The 7,180-nt window shown below is 39.2% G+C and overlaps 1 pseudogene across 1 annotated transcript; it reads right to left on the bottom strand.

The window, feature by feature from the left end:
• Window positions 1-268: 268 nt before the first annotated feature.
• LOC137736726 (protein SHORT-ROOT pseudogene) lies at window positions 269-2,258 on the bottom strand (annotated as a pseudogene). Its single transcript, XR_015955101.1, has one exon. The product of XR_015955101.1 is annotated as a protein SHORT-ROOT pseudogene (transcript).
• Between the last annotated feature and the right edge of the window lie 4,922 nt (window positions 2,259-7,180).

The following is a 7,180-nucleotide window of genomic DNA, read 5'->3' as shown; positions in this document are numbered from 1 at the left end:
TATTGTATCTTCAGTTTTCAATTTCTTTAGTAAATTTATCAGATATGTCAAATCGGTCGGCAGATATATAATTTTAATATAAACAAAGGAAGATCAATCATAAACCAATATAATTTTGGTCAACATCTGCATACTATTGCCGCATCACAGACATAGACTAAAACTTTCTTTCAATTTTTAATTGTATATTTTGGAATTCTTTAATCATTAGATTATTGATCAATATACCTTTAATAAAAAAAAAACCTAATAGTTATAAACCCTAAAGTACATAACGTTGTTCACTATCTTGTGAAAAGCAGATTACAGAATGCCATTGCCACTCAGGGATGAATGCAAGATTGCAAGCAAGCAATCTAAATGTCAAATTAACACTGCTATGTGTATATGTATATATGGGGAACTTATAAAGAGGACAAGAAAAATAAAATAAAACCAAAAAAACCGAACATAAACTCCCAAGCACTAAGCAAAAGAAAAAGTAGGACATAATTGAAAAGGCATGCATGAATAAGAAGGAAAATTAGACAAGAAAAAGGAAAAAAGGAGGGGGAGGGGGGGGGGGGGCGGACTCCATGTATGAAGTGATCTTCACTTCCCTTGAATCTGACTGAATTTATAGCTAGGCTTGCAATAATTGTAGTAATTAACTAATCAGCCACACTTTAATTAGCTGAGGGTTTCCATATGGAAGCCCATACTGCGGGTTCCTCTTTCCATGTTAAGTATAGTCCTGTTTGATCAATATCTTCTTCTCCTCCTCCTCCTCCTTGTGGTGGTAGTACTAGTGCCCAGCCAGCTCGATACCGCTTCAACAACGCCTTGACATCATCGACAACATCGTCGCTAAATCCAACCGGTGAAAATGCCGCCTTGAGCCTGTCAGACCATTGGTTTCCTCTTTCCCTTCTCTCATACTCCCCACCATTTTTGTCATCATCATGATCGTGATGATCACAACCCAAAACCCTAATGATGCTTCTCATGCACTCCCTCTCTAGCATCAATCTATCATTGCTAGTTGGGACAAAGCTTTCCTCCAGCATGTCAAAGTACAATGTGTAAAACCTAAGGCACTCTTCAAAGTACTTGACAAAGTCATCATTTACTGATGAGCTAAAAAGATCAGCTTCTTCCTCAACAACAGTCACAACTCGCGGCCGAAGCGATTGAAACATCCGAATCACCGCTCCTCTCTCTGCCACTTCCACTCTTCTCAAGGCCCCAATGCAATTCACAGCAATAGCCTCATCCTCCTGAACACCTAGATCCTCTTTTGTGAGCTGTCCCAAATTGTTTAAGCCACTAATCACTTTAATCTCAAAGGGAACTCCCATTAACCTAGCAAATTTCTCCATTCTTTGTCCAATTTCCTTCATCAATGACTTGACTATGCTGGCTGTTACCACGACGGTGAGCTTTAAATGCGGTGTCTCATCGTTTCTTGTGGCCAAAGCTTCTAACAAAGTAGGCCATTGGGTGCAAAGGGTATTGCTTATATCAATTATGTGAAGTTTGGTTTCTCCCTCCAAGGCTTCCAATATAGCACCGTTTGAAGCCACATGACCAAAAGTTGTCCAAGGGCTTAGCTCTTGGAATTTTAGTATTAACTTCCTGGCTGAATCAAAGGAGTGGCTCTTTTCAGCTACTGAGGTTAGGGTTTTGTAGCACCGGAGACCGGAATCCGTAGCCTTGCAAAAGAGAGCCTGCAAAAAATACGAAGCCAGTTTCTGCTCAAAATCCCCATAAGGAGAAGCCAGCTCGTTCAACATCCATAGAAGGTGATTAATTTTACTAGAGTCTTTCTCTGAGACTGCCCTTGCACACTCCATGAGAAGCCTCGAGGCCCATTTAGTACCCGCCGGACAAGGCTCGCTAGACCCCGATGAACGGCTTGTTGATCTGTGGCTATTCTGAGTCTGCTGATTGGTGCTTTGCATGTCTATAGCTGCTGCTAGGCCATTGATCTTGATCTGATTGGAGTACTGCTGCAGAAAATTTGCTTCCTTATTAGGAGAGAAAAGAGATATGTCCATAATCGACCACTTCAATTAATTATGGAGCGCACAGCTACCTGCTAATTAAGCTCCTTTGGCTCTCTAAGAGAGTATAAACCACCTAATTATTTGCAGAGCTATCTAGCTATCTCATTTGAGCTCAGAAATTGCCAGGATATGGAAAGCAATACTATTATATTTAAAGTCTTTTTCATCCTAATATTTTCCTGTAATTTATGTTGGGCCATATTTAAAGAAGCCGTACTACTAATGGACATCTACATTGTTAGTTTAGTCTCCTATTTTGATAAATCTGATGAAGAATAGACAAGTTTATAGATAGAGAACAATAAAAATAAAAATAAACTAATCATATATAATGTTTGGTACAAAAGATTTTGAATACAATGATATATTAATACTAAAGGACAGAGAATTTGGGTTGAACCATAAAATATAAATCAACCATAATAACTTAATATCGAACTCCTCGGGCTGGTATTCATGAATTGGGATTTTGAAGGATTTTAATTTTTTTAATAAATCTAGGGGTATTCAATCAAGATTCTAAGATAATTTATTAAAATCATTAGAATTATGGATGTATTCAATGGACCCGGCTTCTCTGCCCTCCCAGTTCCCATATACTCTCATCCCCACCTATTTTGTGCGGTCACGGTTAAGCCACATTAACATTTTATATTGATTTTTTTTATAAAGATAATAAGACAAGAAGCAATAGTGATATAAAATATTGACGTGGCTTAACCGTGACGGCACAAATAGGAGAGGATGGGAGTGTATGGGAATTGGGAGGGCAGAGAAGCCAGGTCCATATTCAATTAGGATTTTAAAGAAGTTTATAACATTTCAGGTGTATTCAATTATGAATTTATTTTGAAAATTTTTAAAAAGTTGAGGAATTTAAGGGAATTGGAGAGACTTTGTAATGTATTTTAAGCATTCACAAATTTAACTCTCCTTGAGATTTTGAAGGAATTTAATCAAAATTTTACATTAAAAATCTCTACTAATCAATTAAACTCCACAAAAATCCATTAAAATTCCTAAAAATCTCAAATGAATACAACCTTCTTCCTCTACGAAAGTCAAACTTAAGATTAGCCACTTACAAATAAAGATAATTGCTATTTGATTGTAGTACTAAGTGACATATTTTGTATAAAAGGTTAAACACCTAGTGAGTAACAGGTTCAAATTGGGGACTTAGTTCAAACGGCTCAACTTACCTACGCATGGCGGGCTTCTCATGACCATATTACCAGTAAAAATCCAAGCTAATCATCCTATACACGTCCTCATTATAGCTTTCATGATAAGGCTAGAAAATCATTATGCCGTTTGGATTATCATTTATAAGTTAAAGTCAGGTTAGACACATACTTTTCTATCAATATTTACCCATGTTTTTATAGAAATTAAACTTAAAATATTCATTAGGTTGATGTCATCATAAATATACAATGACAATCATTCAGACACAAATTTTGGCAAGGAATAAAACATGCATTCCCACAATTAAATATGTTTAAAATGCTTAAGCAAAAGAAGCTGGATCAAGCTAAAGGAAAGACAATACATTTTCTCCTACTAAACAAACAAAGAGATGATGATGATAAATGTGACAACCCGTTCCAAATTTTACGTTTTTATTTTATTTTAAAAGTGTGAATTTACGAAATTGCCCTAGAGGCAAGGACTTTGACTTCTGTTGACCATCGTCTAGAGAGACGTATGACCTATTCTTTTAACATATTCTTGTAATACTCGTGGATGTGAACGCATAGGCGAAAGCCGTTTGCGAGTCCGGATTATAACGGTATAGTTACGGACGTTCGAAATTGGTTATTCAAGGTTTAGTGTTAATTAAATTAAATCCCCAATCAGAAATTGGTTATTTAAGGTGAAGCCCAATCAGAAAAAGGAAAGAAAAAAAAAAATCCCAGCTTTTCCCGTGGGTTTTCCCACTCGCGACCACCCATTTTCCAAGGCCGATTCCGGCCAACTCCGGTGGAGTTTTTCGATGCCACCACAACCATCTTGAAGCTCTCATTCCCCTCTACAAAACCCACCCAAGAACCACCTTGATTAACCATGGGATGTGGAGGTTTGAGGCCACGAAAGTTGACGAAAATCAATGGTGCTCCGGCCACCCTTTTTGATTTTTCCGGCAAATCGGCAAAGCAATGGCCGATGCCACCACTTGGGCTTTGTAGCCCATCATCCCAGGAGTAAAACCCAACCAACCTTGACCCCGTTGGACCACCGTAGACGACGAATCGACGTTGGGAAGTTTTAGGCACCCGCCGGCTTCGTGGGTAAAATTGACCATCTTCCGTCCACTTTTGGACTTCGTAGTAGGTATGAAAGTTGCTCCACTCACTAAGATCTTCATTTCTGTGAAGTTTGAGAATTTTTGGAAATAGTTGGATTTTCCGGCGAGTCGGGGCGGCTGACCGCCACCCGCGGCGGCGCGTGGCCAGTGGGCCGCCAATGCTATTTTTAGGCTATGTCGAATGTCTTGAATTCAGTTTTGTTATTTGAATGACATAGGTTGATCGTTGGAACCTAAATTCGTTACGATACATTGCTTGATGAAAATGTGAATCGACGATCCGACCGTTGGATCGTCACCAAACTTGGGTACATTATAATACGTAATATTTAAAGATCATAGGAATTTATGGATCGGGAATCCGATGTACGGATCTTCCCGAATTGGATTTGTAAGTTAGTAAAATAAATGTTCACGGCCACTTGTTTTAGGCAATTGGCGGAGATCTGACCGTTGGATCGTAATGAAATTTTAATATGTTATTCTAGAAACATATTGTGGATCGTTGGAAGTTGCAGATTGGAAATCTGATATGCGGATCTTCCGGGTCAGGTTATACAGGGTTGTAAACCCTACCGTCGATCTTTGATCGACGGTTGACTTGTGGTCAATGGGTCTCAAACTATTTTAGAATGTCGTTGAGGTTGTGCTTTATGTGAATTACATATTCTACGGGTAAGAGTTCTGAGATGTGATTTGATAATTGGTCACAAGGACCAATCATTCAGGACGCCTCGATGCGTGCGCTAGAGAATCATAGCGTGGACTCCAGGTGAGTGCATCTTTTCCTTTTTATCGTACATATTATTGAGAGTTCTATCGACACCTTTAAATTGATTAGGCATATTACTTTCATATATAATTATTGTGAATGCTTGAAGTACTATGTGAACTACGAATGGCTTGATCCCTGTTTAGGGTACGTAGGCAGTCTAACGAGACGTTAGATGCAGCCATAAAATATTTGAGACAAAAGCCTTGCTTGGGAAATTGAGTAATGCGAAGGAAATTGGTTAAGGCAAGTTTTAGTTTTATGAATTAGTTAGTTAAATTAGTGTTAATTGGGTTGTCATGAATAATTATCCTTGAAAATAAGTAGTTTGGGAATAGGGCGTTATTGATTGTACACTTCACACTATATTGTTTATAATTGAAAATGCTACGACATGGTTGAGTAGTAGATTGCATCATGATATATCCATATGTATATTACTTGCATATAATTATTGGGAATGCTTTCAAGTGCAAAGGTGAACTCAGGACACCCAGGTAAGTTCAAGTGAGTTTATGGTACTAGTTGAATCGATTGCGTTATAGCATGACTACAGTTATGAGTTAGGCAACTTCGATACGGTCGTACTGGTTGCCATGAGTTGCACATGTTATATTGAGATGCATTGAGAGCTCATAAACCTGCACCTCGGTGTTAGTGCTCCCGCCCGTGGCCAGGGCACAGTCCTTCACGTGATGTTCACCTCCCGCACCTTACGCTCACCTTGGATCCAAGGTAGATGCACAGTCCTGTCGTACAGACCACTTTAGGTGGTTCCGACTCGTAGGTGACCCGCGATTATTCGCACAGCTTTCACGTGATCGTAGCACTAAAGCGTTTATATGTATTACACCCAGGCCTGTCGTACAGACCACTTTAGGTGGTTCCGACTCGTGTGCAGGTATACTTGTTGAGCTATTGGCTAGCCAGGATTGATGAGATATGGATAAGTCGTACAGGTCACTATAGGTAACTCCGACTTATATGCTAGCCAGGATTGATGAGATATGGATAAGTCGTACAGGTCACTATAGGTGACTCCGACTTATATGCTAGTCACTATAGGTGACTCCGACTTATATGCTAGCCAGGATTGATGAGATATGGATAAGTCGTACAGGTCACTATAGGTGACTCCGACTCCGACTTATATGCTAGCCAGGATTGACGAGATATGGATAAGTCGTACAGGTCACTATAGGTGACTCCGACTTATATGCTAGCCAGGATTGATGAGATATGGATAAGTCGTACAGGTCACTATAGGTGACTCCGACTTATATGCTAGTCACTATAGGTGACTCCGACTTATATGCTAGCCAGGATTGACGAGATATGGATAAGTCGTACAGGTCACTATAGGTGACTCCGACTTATATGCTAGCCATGATTGATGAGATACGGATAAGTTGTACATGTCATTTTAGCTGACTCTGACTGATATATCACTTTATATTGATTTAGTTCAATTGGCCTACTTATTAATGTATGGTGGATGTGATGGCAAACCGTGGTTTTGGTCATTTCTGAGTATGGTTTAGATATATGGATATATGTTGTATTGTCTTATGGAAAACGATACGGGTTTTACATTTAGGGGCATTACTTTTTGAGCGGTAGTAACTTTGGGAAGCTTGGTTTTATTGCTTACTCACACCTTCTGTTTGGTGCCCTCCAGGTTTTAGCTGCTGAGTTTGTATCGACAAGAATCTATGGCGAATCTTAGTATTGATGGATATTTTTGAGGGTATGATTCTTACCCACATTACTGCACCTTACTTATGCTCTGACATCGCGTGTGAAATGGGTTCGCTCCCACTCGTAGCGCACTCTGGTTCTTAGACAGTTTTAGATTCAAATTTATTTACTTTTTATGCACTATCACATTTTATGGCTTCGTCACCTTCCAGGTGTCGGCCAGCACAGCTCGATTCAGGGTCCAAGTGGACTTTCTGGGTCGGGGTGTGTCAATAAATGCTATGGTACATGATGAAATCGAAAATTAGTAGTTAATGCTATTGAAAAATGACTTCATTTCATTGAATAATGATAAGT

This window comes from Pyrus communis, chromosome 13 (assembly GCF_041283825.1).
Source record: "Pyrus communis isolate YQ-2024b chromosome 13, ASM4128382v1, whole genome shotgun sequence".
NCBI lineage: Eukaryota > Viridiplantae > Streptophyta > Magnoliopsida > Rosales > Rosaceae > Pyrus > Pyrus communis.
Note: the sequence above shows the minus strand (reverse complement) of the source record. Positions and strands in the feature narration are given on the sequence as shown.